The sequence below is a fragment of the Arvicanthis niloticus genome, chromosome 1 (assembly GCF_011762505.2).
Source record: "Arvicanthis niloticus isolate mArvNil1 chromosome 1, mArvNil1.pat.X, whole genome shotgun sequence".
NCBI lineage: Eukaryota > Metazoa > Chordata > Mammalia > Rodentia > Muridae > Arvicanthis > Arvicanthis niloticus.
This window is the reverse complement of record NC_047658.1, coordinates 111,489,682-111,505,637: the sequence shown is the minus strand read 5'-3', so window position 1 is coordinate 111,505,637 and position 15,956 is coordinate 111,489,682.

The following is a 15,956-nucleotide window of genomic DNA, read 5'->3' as shown; positions in this document are numbered from 1 at the left end:
AAAAAAAAAAACTTTTTTTTCCAAATCAGCATATCCTTGAGCCAGTAATCAGAACACCTTTTATTTAGACCTCTCTCCCAGAGGAATAATATAACCACAAAACTCAAAATCACACCCATTTTGAAAATTAAAACAATCTAAAACAAGTGAAGTAAACTAAAGTACTGTATGTGTCTATTATTAGGTCTTTCCTGTTTTACCAAGCAGGATAAAAAACCCAAGATTCCTGTGGAGCCCACCTTAACCGAATTTGAGTATCCTGAGGTGTATTAAAGCAATATATCTTTCCACCAACTTTCTGTTCAGCTCTCTGCCTGGAGCCACAGACCTATTAATTAATACCTGATATAATATCTGTTGGCCTCTCTACCTGGAGCCACAGACATTAATAATTAATACCTGAATAATATCTATCTGTTTGTCTCTCTACTTAGAGCCACAGACATTAATAATTAATACCTAATCAAACCAGGCAGTGATTATCACTGCACTCTACTCTGGAGTCAGTGACAAAATTTTCCCTATCTTTGTTTGGAACCACTGGTGAAATTCCTCATTATAAATCTATCCTAAAAAATAAAACCCCAATATTATAAATTCACAGTTAAACCAGTATCTGCCCCAAGATGGAGGCCTTTTCATTTTTCTCCTAACTCAAAGCAGCTGCAATTCCACAGCAGGGGACCTTGGAGCTGCTAGCAGTTTCTTTGTTTCAAAGTTCTGGCACTCAAGTCATGTGACTCAATTTAGAGCTACTCAGTTACTCACTTAAAAAAATCATAAAACTCCGGTTTGTCTACTCTGCTTCCTCCATTTTGTCCACTCTGAATCCTCCATTTTGCCATCTCAGCATCCTCCATTTTGTCTATGCAGCGTCCTTCATTTTGTCTACTTTGCATCCTCCAGTTTTTCCACTCAGCACCCTCCACCTTCTCTTTCCATTTTCTCCATACTTCACTTCCATTTTGTCCTCCTCACCCTATATGTTGCCTATTAAACACCTTTCATCTTGTTCAAAGTATGAACAAGTATATCTTCATTTTTCTACCCTGTACTCTCCATTTTGTCCACATTGTACCTCTCTTCTTGTCTATTCTGTACCCTGTCTTGTCTACTCTTTATCCTCTCTCTTGTCCACCCTGAGTCCCTATAATTTGTCTATACTACATCTTCCATCTTGTCCTCTCAACATGCCATCTCTGACAGCCCTGGATCACCTCCCATCAACAGAAGCAAAACCAATGACCAAGAAAGGGGAGTAAAACCTATCTCTTGTCTCCCTGCAGTGTATGAGCTGAGTTTCATGTCCCTGAAATTTATTAATCCAACTGCCATTCTCAGAATGTGATTGTTTGAGGTGGCTAGTCTTTGTTAAGTTTCAACCAGCTAAGGTGCCTATTTAATATCAAAGTGGACCTAGCCTCCAGCTTCTCCCAGCATCTCTCGGTCTCTACCTGTTACAGAATATGCCTAGCATACCCTGAACCCTGGGGCTGAGCTGCCTTTCCCCTAAAAGGCTTTTCCCTATATAATCCAGACATTTTGGTTATCAATCCATTTTTTAAACCTCATTTCTCTCTCTCTTTTCTCCCTCCCCTCCCCTTCTCCCTGTATGTCCCAGTTGAGCCTGGTCATAGCCACTCTGGATTCACTCAGATGTTTCTGCCTCTGACTATGTCTCCCTTTTATCTATAATAAACTCTCTTCTCCACCATACCTAGGAGTAGTCATGTCCTTTTCTTTCCTTTTTATTTCTTTTTTTTTATTGAATCTTATGTCAAGGTGACACACAAATTAGAGCTATCTGAATGGAGAGAACTTTAATTGAGAAAGTATCTCCATAAGAGCTAGCTATACACCATTTTCTTAATTAGTTATTGATAAGGGAGGGTCCAGCCTATTGTTGGTTCTATCCCTGGGCTGGTGGTCTTGAATTTTATAGGAACCCAAGCTCAGCAAGCCACGGGAAACAAGCCAGTCAGCGGAACTCCTCCATGGCTTCAGAATCAGCTCATACCTCCAAATTTCTGACCAGACTTCTTTTGGTGATGAACAGCAATGTGGAAGTATAAGCTGAATAAACCTTTTCCTCCCCAATTTGCTTTTTGGTCATGGTGTCTCAGTGCAGTAATAGGAACCCTTACTAAGGCAGATGGCATCTTTAATTCAGGCAATTGTGTTAAGATGAGACCATGTAGGTGGGCCTAAGCTACATGGACATGGCCCTTGCAAGAAGAGGATCAGGACACAGACACATGGAGGATGACCATGAGGCCCTAGGAAGAAGATGCTGTCTGCAAGCCATGGAGAAAGGCTTTGGAGGAATACTCCATCCTCAAGAGGGGGACAGTAGATATCTGCTGTCATAGCCCCCAAGTTTGGAACCTTCTCGGGCTCCAGGAAAAGAACCTCAGCATGTGGTAGAACACAGTGCAAGGCTGCTCCAAGGGAGGAAACATTCTCTAGAATACTGGACCCAGCCAGGGCTGGAGAGCTGATGACTGAGCTGGTCAGGACCTGATCTCCTGGGCCCACACCCACTGTGGGGACATGGGTGGACAGCTGCAACATGCTTGTGACCCCTGGGGTGACTGAGGAGCTCCAGAAGGATGGGGACTACAGCTGCCACCTGTTTGTCCAGTCACCCCCTTCTGTCCCCTGCAGCAGTATCCTCTTGGCAGCCCTGCTGCTCAGGCCAGGTCATTTCAGGCCATAGGCTAATAATCCCTAATAGACAGTGCTAAGCACCAATGGGAACAATGCCTCCTATGGCACCCACCTACTCCCCCTCTGCTTCCTCTTCTGCTCCAGCAGCCCAGTTAGACCCACTGACAGCTGACTCTCTTCCTGCCCATACTCTCTGACTCTCAGGCTGCAGTGGGTAGACTCAGTGGACAAGAAAGGTCCTAACCATCTTCTAGCCTCCAGAATGTCCTTCCATCCGATCCCTAGCTACACAGCAGCCTCTTTGCTATCCATTTCCTCCCATTAAACACAAAGCATCAAAGCCAGAAGCACATCCCAGGCCCAATCTGTTGGCCTAGTCTGCTGCCTGCACCCTACCCCCCACCCAGATGAAGTAATGTCCTGTGGAAGCCATGAGGAAAGGCGGGGTACGTCTGGGCCTAGGGAGCTTGTATGGTCAGGCTTGTGCCAAAGGCCTCTGGGATTGGAGCTAGCTAAAGCTGAGTCAACACTGGGAGCTGACAGCACCCAGGATCTTCAGGCAGGCAAGCTAGCACAAACTCATCTCTCCAACTACACTGAGAAGGGTCAACCTGTTGACTAGAGAGAGTCCCCAGAGCTCTGTCTAAGGCCACTTAATGCAAGAACAGAGGTTAGAGTGAATTCAAGCCAGAATACCATGGGCTGAGCCCTGGGCAAGGGTGAAGAGAAACCTGTAGCCAGAGACAGGGAGACACCTTGCTTGCCTGTCTAAGCCTCAGCCCAGAAGGTGTGGGGGCATGTCAGGTGACACATGTCTACGGTCCTAAACTCCTCCCACTTCATCATCAGGCAGCCCTTTGAACTTAGTAAGGACCCAGAGACTTGCCTGCTGAGATGGCTTGGGGCCTTTGTGTCAGCTGAAGCCTGAGAAACTGAGGCCTGGGTGTGGGAGGAGCATGCTCAGAGACACCGGGAAACTCAAAAGAAGCAAGAGGCAGCTCAGCTAGCCCTTATACTGGCCCTTCCTTCACTCCTGAGTCTCTTACTCTTCCTTCCCTGGCACTTATTCATTCCTTCAGTGATTCACTCACATATTCACTAATTCATTCATTCAGTCACTCCTCATTCACTCATTCGCTAATTCATTCACTCATTCACTCTTCACTCATTCACATGCCCATTCTTCCCATGACTCATTCATTCACCTGCTTGTTCCTTTGGCCGTCTCTCATTCTCTAGCTCACATGGCCATGCACTCATCATCTCTACTCTTTTCTGATTCTTTGTCCCAAGTAGACCCCTTTCCTATGTAAACAATCTCAGGGGACAGATAGATTCAAGCAGCCTTGGTAATCGGTTTCTAAGGGAGTCTGAGCTGAAAGAACCCTGAGATACCCATAGAGAAACGAAAAGGAACTAGAAAGGGTGGCATAAGGATTCAGCTACCCCGCCAGACACAACCCCTGCTCCTGCCAGTCCCCAGACATGAATGAGCCCACCATGTGCCCTTTATTCCAGAAGTCTACTCAAGGCCTACAGAAGAAGGAAAAAGGAAGCAAGAACCTAGGAGACACCGAGTGACTAGCAGGCTGGGAACAATCTTACATTTGTCAGCAGGACATAGTCATTATTCACTTCATAAATACACATTTGTTTGCTGAGCCTTTCCATGTGACAAAACCATCTCCTAGACTGAATTCTGCTCCCTGTGACAGTGCTAAGCTCTGATTCCACCTTGTCTGAAGACGGACATGCACATGTGGGGGGGGCGGGGGGCTGGGATGTGATAGGTGAGTGAGGCCATGTGTTTGGCCCCGTGATGAAACTGGCACCTTCATAAGAAATGACTGATGAGTCCCGTCCCTCCTCCAGCCAGCCATGTGAGGAATCAAGTCAGAAAGATGTCCTTACCGTAAACAGGGTACTCTTTGGTACCCTGAACTTAAACTGGGTCCTGGGAAAGAGATCAGCCCTTTGGACCTCACACCACAGTGGATGCATGAAAGGATGCCCAAGGAACCCCGCAGCCTCACCACCCGAGCCAGAGGCCTGTGTGTTTAGAATCAGTGCTGGTAGGGAGTGAGTGACTTGGGGCAGGGGTTGGTCAGAGGCACTAGGCTTAGGATGTTCACCGCTATACACCTCTCAGTGCCAACTTTCATGGTCGCCATGGCTACTCAGCATCCCACTTCCTAAGTACTGGGCCCCACGTCTTAGGTAGGGCTCCTATCTTCCCTTCTTACCTGAAGTTCATGACCGTCTACTAGAAAGTTCCTGAGTGTCACACAGAGCATCCATGGCCTCTCTAGACTGATCCATAAATAAACCTTAGACTCTCCTATGAGGATGGTCGGTCCTGTTGGCACCCAGCTGTCAGGATGAGATCACTAGGATCAGCCGACAGCCATATGGCTACTGAGTAGTGAATCAGAGGCCATGGCTCTGATTTGGGGGTTTCAGTGGCCCTCAGTTTAGCCTTTTCTCTCCTTCGTAGAAGATTGTTGTCATGCTCCCAGAAATAAGACTCAGACTCAAAATATATTTGTAAATACCTTGGTCATATATCTAGGCTCTTCTCTGACAAAATCATAACTTAAAATAGACAATTTATTCCAATTTACAGTCTGCCACGTGACTGGCTATCTGTGTTCAGGTACCATGTATCTGTCTTGTCACATCTTCCCGGGGAAATCTCCCTCACCTTGCTCCATCCCAGAATCCTTTCTGCCTCCCAGATATCCCGCCTTCTATTCTACCCTTTCCTATAGGTTTTAAAATTGACAGGTGATGCATCCATAAAATACACAAGATATTCTCTCTACCACGAGGCTCTACGATTAGCCCCGGCTCTTTTCTGGATAGCTTTGAACCCAATACATATGGCACATCCTTCATGCACCTACATATGGCCACTCATAACACCCAGGGGTGTCACAAGCAGCTCCAAGTGCATGTGGCTTCCTGCTGGGGTATGAGCTGTGATGGATTCCTGTGGAAAAAAGTCAACTTGTATTAAAACTGGAAAAGTGCTAGGTATATTGGTGCACACCTTTTATCCCAGCACTCAGGAGGAAGAGGTGGGTGGATCTCTGTGAGAGCAAGGTTACTAGCCTGGTCTACATAGTGAGTTCCAAGTTAGTCAGGGCTACATAGTAAGACCTGGGGGGCGGGGGGTGGGGGGGGAAGGCAAGCCTAAAGTGTAGGAAGTTCCAGCACTGTGGGACTAGACTGTGTTACATCCCGCACTGGGTCTGGAGTGACTTCACAGAGTCCACACACAGCATTGGAGCTAGGCTGGACCACCCCTCTCACCTGAGCTTAGGTGGTACACCTTTGGACAAGTGGGTACCTGTGCTGTGTGCTCCTGGAGCATGTTCCAATGGCTCTCCAGACCCAGCTGTGAGCCAGGCAATACACATCTGTAATCCCAGGACCCAGGAGGCTATGAGGTGGCAGGATCAGGAGCTCGAGGGCAGCCTGGGCTACACAGCAGATAAAGCTGGGATTAACCCATTTGTAGCCAGTTTCTTGATGCATATGGGTTGGTTACCACTGTGCATAGATCTCTGGGACAGACAACTCTGGAGGCTGAGATGACAACCTCATTCTGTTTTCTCAGCCTGTCCTTTCCTACTTACCACCTCTGAGCTAGGATCCTATGAGATTCATTTTCAGACAGCCCCATCTGGGGTCCTCTGAGCCTGTAGCCTTAAAGAGATTCTGGGCCACATAAGTCAACATAGCATCTTCCCACCTTGAAGTGATGGAGACCAGCCTGGGAGAAGCCATTCCTTTGGATCTTTGTACTTCCTTCCCATCAGGACCCATGTTGGCAGACAGACACCAGCTGGACCCTGGATGTGGATGGAGGAGCTCACACCTCAGGGAACTCTCAACTTGCACCACACCTGATATCTCCAGAACATCACCTGCTGAAGAGGTCATTGTGGAATTAATCGCTGCTGAGAGACCTCACTAGGTCATCATTCCTCTTCCCTCCTTATCACTGCAAAGCCAGCAAGATGTGGGTCAGTTAGCCTCCTCTCATCTGTCACAAGATGAAATCCCCCCTTAGAAGCACTGCATCCCACACTCCAGAAATCTGTGGTCTACCCCTGTGTGTAGTAGATACTTGGGACACGAAGGCTGGGTTGAGAGTGACGTGGCTGCTGCTGTGGCACAGAGGATGGTGCTGGGGATGTTGTTGGTCCAAACAATGCTGAGGATGCTTGAGACGGTGCTAGAGGTAATGGACCGGTTGCTGCAGATGCTGGAGAGGCCAGTGGAGAAATGCTGGAAGTGGTGAAAGAGCATCAGGTGGGGAATAGTTGACCGCTATACAGTAGTTACTCAATAAATGAGCTTCCCTCTATTTATATAAAGAGGTCTCTATCTTCTCCAAACACGATACAGAGAAGCAGAAATAGCCAAGCTCACTGGAAACAACCACCCCTGAAGGGCTCCACAGGGATACTATGTGGCAGAGAGCAAGGCCACAGACCTGAGTCCTCTCTGCTACTGCCATGGGACCTTAGTTTGGCTTCAGTTTTCCCATCCCTGACCATAAATGATCAAAGGGTCTTTATATGCCACCGACTGTTAGGGAATCAGCAAGGTGGATTGACAGGAAGAGCCCAAGTAGATGCCCAACACCTCCGATCCTAGAACTTCTCCAGCAGTCTTGATAGGAGGTCAGAACCCAGATAAGCCACCCAACCCACTTTCTTCATGCCATGGAGGGTCTGTGTGCAACTATCCAGGTCACCCACTGTCTCACACCCTGCCTGCACTGGGAAGACTCAGCACTCAGAGAGCAGGGATGGCTAAGCCACACTGTGAACACACTGGCTTCGGGTCTCTGTGCTCTTGGCTTTTCTTACCTGCCAGACTCAGCCCTGGAGGCATGACTGCTAGGGAGGCATCACCATGTTCTGTCCCACAAAACACAGACACCAACTGTCTCTGCAGTTTCTCTGCAGCCAAGGGCATCTGGCTGGCTCCCTCACACTGACCGCAGCTTGTTCCTGTGGAGGTGGTCCCATCTGGGGTCTTGCTGTCTGGTCACAGTCTGTCTGGACTCGGGGACCTAGAGATACTGCCTCTATGTGACTTGTTTATTTGTCTTTCCAGAGCCCTCAAGGACCCTGGGCAGCTCTGCCTGGAACCAGGGCTGTGAGGGGATGAACTTTGGTTAGCCAGGGGACAGACCACACTCAGATCTGCAGACAAGACCACAGGCTTTAGCCTCTGCCCTGCCCTCCAACCATCTGAGAATGACCATTTACTGGGAATGAGGTCTGGGAAGGTTGAACAGCCTGGGCACATTCCAGGACACTGGCTGAGCCTGTTGTTCCCAGGCGCTCCCACTTTCCAACTGGAAATACACCCAGGAGGAGCAGGGTACCTTGGATAGCCCCATACGTGGTCAACCCAGGAGGGATGGGGACTGTCAGGATACTTGGATAATTGGGCTTGAAGGTCCAGGCTTCATATCTCATGGAGAGCTATCCAGACAGACAGACAGTGCCAGGGCCACAGATGCTCAGCGATCATACTAGAGTCTGAAGCTAAGAGACAGTCAGCCCAGAACACTAAGCTACTGCCCTGACAGCAAAAACATTTGGGATTCCCAGCTTGAGATGGCTTTGAGTTATGTCCATTATCTGGCTCCAGCAGGCCAAAGGCTACCCGTGTTCCTAAGAGCTCCCATGGGTGGTGTCTCAGAGACAGAGGGGACATGAACATGTTCCTCCTTCCACATTCCCAAGACTCAGCCTGAAGATCCCAGCACTGGGGTCCATGAGGCACAGATGGGGCTCAGTGCAGGTGGTACATCAGGAGTCCAAGAGAAAGACAGTCTTGGGCTGTCGGTAGCAATAGCCAGAGAGTCCTACAAAAGTCACAGAAGTTCTTGGCTTTCCCCTGGACAAAAAAAGATGGATTCAAAGCTGTCACAGCCAAAGACTAAGAGCATTCTAAAAAAAAAAAAGGGGGGGGGGTGTTGATAGCCAGGACCATAAGGGTCCTCAGAAACTTCAAGTTCTGGGAACTGCAGGGCTGAGTCAGGTTCAGGGAACAGTTGCTCTTGATATGCTAAGGAGGGAAGGGAAGGGCAATGATCACAGGGCATCCTAGAGGATTCTGTGGATGTACCCAGGGGACCCCTGGACTCTTTATTCCAGGTCCTGAGCCTCAGGTTCTTCATGGAAGAATGTGGCCAATCTAGTGGTCTGTCCCACTGCACAATGGCTCCCTTAGGGCCACCCAGAGGAATTTGTCCTCGGAATGCTTCAGGCCAAGCAAGTTTGGTGCTTATGGGTTGAGCAGATAACAACTGACCATTCAATAGAGGAAGATTTTTCCTCTTGGCACTGGGGGAAAGGCTTTCCCACCCTTCCTCCTGGACAAGTCTGTGGAAATACCAATCTGCCAAGTGGACTTTCTGAAGGTGCAGTCACAGAGGGTGAAATGAGAGCACAACTCACATAAAGTTTCCCAAAGCCCCTGTGTTTAAAGCAACAGTGACTGAGGCTCCAAGTTCAAGCTCCAGCTGTAGGCCATTCTGGGGCGTGCTGGCTGGGGGCCATCCGACCTCCTCTCACAAGATCTCCTATACAGAGTGCAAGGTGTGGAGTTCAGGCAGGAGCAGCTCTTGCCATGGCCTTTTGACTTTACATTTCCTCAGCTGGCACACAGAGCCTCTGCTGTCAGAGCTGATAGGTCTAGTTTCACCAGGAAAGGTTCGCAGGGTCCCTCTTTTCCTGCTGCTTTGCCACATGCTTCCAGGCATTCAGAGAGACTGTTCTGGAATGCTCCAGTGCCTTCCAGGGTGGGAGGAGTAATTATCTTCTCCCTGTAGAAGAAGGCATCCTGGGCAGCACTGCCAGGCAACAAGCAGGGCCCAGCATACAATGGCAACAATTGGATCTAAAAAGCATCAAGTTCAAGACCACCAAGCTGAGATAATAGGCAGGAACACACTGGGACCTTCCAAATTCAGGGTCCCCTACACTGCCAGGCCTACTGAGCTGGGACAATGCAGAGCTAAGGCTGGGAGAGCTTGTCTTATCTGACTTTGGAAATTGAGAGTGGTTTGAATGAGAATGGTCCCCATAGACTCATAGGGAGTGGCATTATTGGAGGTGAGGCCTTGTTGGAGGAAGTATGTCACAGGGCTTTGAGGTTTCAGAAACTCAAGCCAGGCCCAGTGTCACTCTCTCTTCTTGCTGCCTGCCAATCCAGATGAAGAACTCTCAACTGCATCTCCAGCACCATGTCAGCCTGCATGCTGTCATTCTTTCTGCCATGACCATAATGGACTAAATAAATCTCTGAACCTGTAAGCTAGCTCCAGTTAAATGGTTTTCTTTATAAGTGTTGCTGTAGTCATGGCATCTATCCACAATAATAGAGACCTTAACTAAGACAGGGATCGTGGCTGGGAATAGAAGCATAGCAGCACAAGACAGGACAAGGCCACCTGCATGGCTTGCGGCCCACAGTCAGCCTCTATTCAGTCTTGTACAGGATTGGTGTGAATTGGGGCCTAGCTCCTGGGAAGCCCACATACTCATTCAGCACCTCTCCAAAGAGAAAATCACTCCCCAACAGAAATTAGCCCATCTTCTACTTCCGTGTGCAGGAGAAGGGCGAGCTCATATCAAGAGTGACCATCCACAAGGCTGTGTTTCAGCTCTGTGGCAATGGGCAGATGAAAATGCAGGAAATAACTGAAAACCCTTTGCAAATGAAAATGCCTCAGTGCTTATGAATGGAAAGCCACCCTTCCATCCTTTCAGACATCCACCCACCCGTCTGTCTATTCATCCATCCACTCAGCCTCCCACCCTCCCACCCACCCATCTATCCATCCGTCTGTTTGTCCATCCATTCATCCTATCTATCCAGCTGTCTGCCCACCTGCCCATTTGTTCTCTCATGTGAAGCTCACAGAGTATGTCTGAGTGCTGTATGCAGAGGTGCTTGGGCAAGAGACTGCACCGACTGCCCATCATCCAGTGCAAAGGAGTTCCCTGCCACCCACTTGTGACTTGGGTTCAGTTTCCCTGGCTCTGCCCTACAATTGACCTGGTGGACATGTGGTCTCTGCACTTATCTTGAGTGTCTGGGTTGCCTGCTTCTGCCATCTTGTCACTACCCAAGGTCTTCTCTGTCCTCCAATGCTCTGCTTAATTCTTATTTCTGATGCTGTGGCTCCAGTCTACACACTACTGTCTGTGTTTTCAGCACCTCTGCTGCCCATCACCTGTCTCTGTCATATGTAGACCACTGTCACCTTCAGTGAAGCAGGCCTGGTAACTCCTGGAGCTCCCCCCCCCCCAATCCTTTCCACTCCCTAACCCTTCCCCCAGCCTCTCATAGGCACAGAGCTTAACAAATCTCATGCAGGGTTGACCCTTCTACTTCCCTTGTTTTTTCCTTCCACTCTGGTCTCAAGGACCCTCCTGAGGTCCCTATGTGCAAGCACCATGTCCTCTCATGTCCTGAGATCTCTGCATGTGCTCCTCTTCTAACCTGAAGGTTCCCCACTTTACCTGCCACTCAACTCCTGCCCTGTGGCAGCTGGGGTCTACTTGGGACATTGGGGACAAGGAAAGTGGCATGATGACTCCATCTGGAATACAGCGGATGTTGAGCAATGTTTGTGGATGTGGATGGCTGGGCTTTGCTCCCTGGGCTTCCTTCATCACCAGTGGAATAGACTAGACAAGGATTTACCCTGGGGCTCAGCCATCACAGACCTGCTCAGCTCCACATTCCCAGGGCTGGACACTGCATCTGTGAGAAGCATGATAACACTGGCTAAACAAGCTGATGGTTCCTTCTTGGATGTGTTTTGTCTCATTCCTATATTTTCTTAATGAGATCTTTCTTGTAGGACACCTATAATGGATTACCTAACTCCAGGAGAAATTCCCAAGAGCCAAGAGCAGGTAAGCCATCTTTATGACCAAGAACAAAGAAAGAGAGGAACAGATACATACCTGTCACTGAAGCACTTGGGAGGCAGGAGAGTCAAGCTGAGCCCAGGTTGTGCCTTTACTTAGCTGGGGATGTGACTGAGTTGGTGGAGTGCTTACCTAGCAAGTATGCAGGTCTGGATTCCGTCCCCATCGCTATGTAGAGGTGATGGCACGCGCCTGTCATCCCAATACTCAGGAAGTAGAAACGAAGATCAGAGGATCAAGAGTTCAAGGTCATTCTCCTCTACATAATAACTTTGAGGCCACTCTGGGCTACACAAGTCTCTGTCTCAAAACAAATTAGCAAAAAGCATAAAGACAGATGGTCAATACAAATAGCTAGGTAGTTTCAGGACATGGCATTTCAGATATGGTGACATTGCTACAGCTTTCATTTTGCCCATAAGAACAAAGACACAGATGAGGGTCACATGCAATGACCAGCATGTGGCAGGGTCTCTTAAGAAGCAAGGTGGAGCCAACTGCATGTTCTGTCTGGAGTGGAACAGCCTCTCGGCCTCTGTGAAGTTCAGTTGCTGATTGATTGTGAATCCAAGTGAGGAGGTCTGGGAAGAAACCAAAGGATGACAGTCACTGCACAAGTGGCTCAGAGGGTGATAGTTTCCTATAAGTATTTGTCCAGATGAAATCCAGAGTTGGTGACATGTTAGATAAAGCCCTCCACCACTGAGCCCCACCCCCAGCCCCACTCCCAGCCCCAGTCCACTGTTTACTTTTTAATTTAGGAACAGGGTCTCACTAAGTTGTCCATGCATACCTTGAACTAGTAATCTTCCTGCCTCAGCCTCCCCCACAGCTGGGATGACAGGCCTGTGCCACCAGGACCACTGGTAATTCTTAAATAGTGGACAGGATGTGCCGAGGACCACAGGAAATGTTTCTAACTTCTCCACTCCAGGATGGTGAAGAAATCCTGTCCCTGAAGTGACTTAGATGGGGAAATTGAGAACACAACACGCAGGGTGGAGCACGACCTGCAGCCGGGCAAACCCCAGGAACACACTGTCTCAGAAGGGCCTCCTCTCGTCAGCCATCTTTAAAACAAGCTGTTCTGATAGATGTGGCCCTTTTCATAAGGAGGACACTGATGAGCATGTGATGAGGTGCTGGTCCTATGAGTTGGTCATCAGGAAAATGAACTAAAAGCCTGGTGAGTTACCGTATGACACTCAGAGTGGCTAAAGCAGGAGCAGATGACAAGGCTAGAGAAAGGAAGAGTCTCTGTCACATCCACACAGTGCTTATGGGGTGTGTGACTGACTAAAACCTTAGGACACAGGGCTGGAGACACTGCTCAGTCAATAGAGTCAAACACAGGGACCTCAGAACCCGTGTGAAAAGCCAGGCACAGTGGCCTGCACTTTCAATGCCAACACTGGAGAGGCAGTAACAAGAGAGTCCCTGGGGCTCTGTGCACATCTAATGTGGCTTATTGACAAGCTCCAGGCTAGCGAGAGGCTCTTTCTCAAAACACTAGATCGACAAGAACAACACCCACAGTTGATCTGTAGCCTCTCATTCATGTACACACACATGCATACACACACACACACACACACACACACACACACACACACGTGTGTGTGCATGCCTCTATGCCATGTTGTGTAGGCTCTGCTAAAGCTAGGCACATGATAACCCAGACCCAGTGGTCCCTTTGGGTATATTCCCTGAGCAGTTCTTCATGTTTATCCATAGACACACATTCAGTTGCTCCTGATGGCATTATGTATAGCAATTCCATCACCGGAAGCCACTCAAGTGCCCATTATCAACAGAGTGGGCAGATAAACTGAAGGATGTGTGCACTGGGGGCCTTTTGTTTGCTTTGTTTTAGTTTTCTTGAGATAAGGTCTCACTGTGTAGCGCTGGCTGGCCTAGCATTTGCTATACAGACCAGGGTAGCCTTGAACTCACAGAGATCCACCTGTTTGTCCACTGCTGGCATTAAAGTTGTGCTCCAGCATAGCTGGATGCACTGTGGAGTATTACAGAGAGTAAACAGTCAAAGTTGCATGGAACAAGACACTGGAATCTCACCTCCATGGGCTCAGGAGAGAAGTGAAGCCAGACTCATAGATATGACCACCATGTGTCAAAATCAGAAATCTGTTCATGGGGTTGCAAGAAGGTGCCTACCATGGCCTGGGGGAGCTAGAAAGGTGGGGGGCTGTCAGATCTCTGACTACACTCTAGTCTTGGTCTGGGGACACTGTGGGTAGAGTAGTGTCACTGATTTTTGTGCTAAAGATGGGTTACTTGCCACAGCATGATCTAGAATTACCTCTAGTGACCTATGTCAGATTACAACTCACTATGACAAGCCCTCCTGCAAGCCAAATGTGCAGAGAACACTCAAAGGCCCAGTGCCCTCGGGTCCTCCGTGAACGGTCTTGGTGACCTGGCTGCTGGACCACAGCATTTCTGAGCAGGTGTGTGATGCTGGTCACATTTTTGTTGACCTTGGTGAGTCACACCTGCATCTATACACACACAGCCCAGGGCTTGGAACCTGATGCATTTGGCAAAAGCAGGAGCTGCCTGTTGGCTGGGTTGGGTGAATCCTGAATGAATAGTTCTCCGATGATCTGGGCTGGTCATGGTCTGAAAGCTACGTGTGACACACTTCCGATGTAATCCCCACCACTGTTTTCTCGGACCCTTTCCAAAGTCTAGATAATCAACAAAGCCATTCATCAATGCTTGGCAGCTATCACAGTGTAAGTACTCTGGAGAGGGCTATCTCCATCATGGACACAAGGAACAGGTGGTGACCAGGTGCATTGCTTATGACCACAGAGCAGAGCAAATGGAGATGGTGGTGTTCTGACACTTCAGGCACTTACATTTCCAGCAGATACATGGCCTTGTGCTTTCAGGTACTTTAATTGTCAATAGCTGCCATGAACCATTGTCAGATAACTCCTGTCACCTTTATAAGCAGCTCCTAAAAGCAGTGTGACTGTACAGCATTGGACAGGGTTCATCACATCCCTGCACCTGCCACCCCCAGGCCCTCATGAATTCCACTGAATGTGATCATTCCCCCACTCTTCCACCTCCTTGACAGTCTTCAGGGGTTGGAGGCAGACACGGTGGCTGCCACATTCTACCAACCATGCACACCAGAGACTGAGTTCAGGGAATAGTGAACTTAGTTAAAACAAACAAACAAACAAACCAGAAAACTTTCCAGATGGGACTGGAAGACCAGAGCTGTAGACTCCCCTGAAAGAGCAGGTCTGGCTGCCTCTTGGTGTCCTTACCCCACAGTGTCCTCCATCATTCCAGGAAACCAGGATGATACAGCTGACATAGGCTTAGAGATGAGATGAGCCTGGACCCTGGGCCTGGCTCCCCCTGTGCCCTTCTGTTCATCTTTAATGAAAGCACTAGGCCTTCCCTATTGTGGTAAATCTCCAACCCCAATAAGCCCGTGGAAAGAACACATAACTCAGTTATAATATTTATAAGTTGCACACCTAGATTGGGCAGTTCTCCTACTACACTACTCTAGTCCCCAGCTCTGAGATCCCTTGCTACTTGCGGGCTTCTACAGGCCGTGTGGTTCTGCTCCATCTTCCTTCCACCTCTTCTTCCTCCATCTTCCTCTGTCTCCTCCTTCCTCTCTTCTCCCTCCCTAAAACCTCCAGCCCCACCTTTCCCTTCCACTGCCCAATCACAGGCTCTAGCCTTTATTTGAGCAGTTAAAATGGGGAGAAGGTTCGCAGGACAATAACTGAGTACATGCTCCACTCCTCAATGGGGCAGCCCCTCTTGAGGAAGCAGAATTGGCATCAAAATTCAAACAGCACCAGGGCAATCCACAACACTTCCTCACAGAGGAGGATCCAACTGGCCCCTTTCTCCCTCATCTTCCACAGCACACAGAGACAAGACAGCATTTGGTGGAGCCTGTGAGGCTTGTGTGATGGGAAGGGCAGAGAGCTGGGCTCTGAGAGGATGAGCCAGGGGAGATGGGATAGGAGAAAGTCACAGCATTTGAACAGACGATCAAACTGAACTATAACTGTGAGAAGGCATGGTGGTCCTGCCCAGGATACATCCAGATCACTCGGGACCTGAAAGCCTCTGATTCTGAGTCTCCCTGGAGTGTTAGATCTTCAGGGGGCATCGCCTGTCCAGAACTTTAGGGAAGATGAGAGAACCAGGCCCCTGAAGCTGTGGGTTACTCCTGAGTGTGGGCAAAGTTTATTCAGCTTTGAAGATCAGATCTTCCCAGACACCTGTCTGGGCAGGACCTGGGTGTTCACCCCTCTCTCC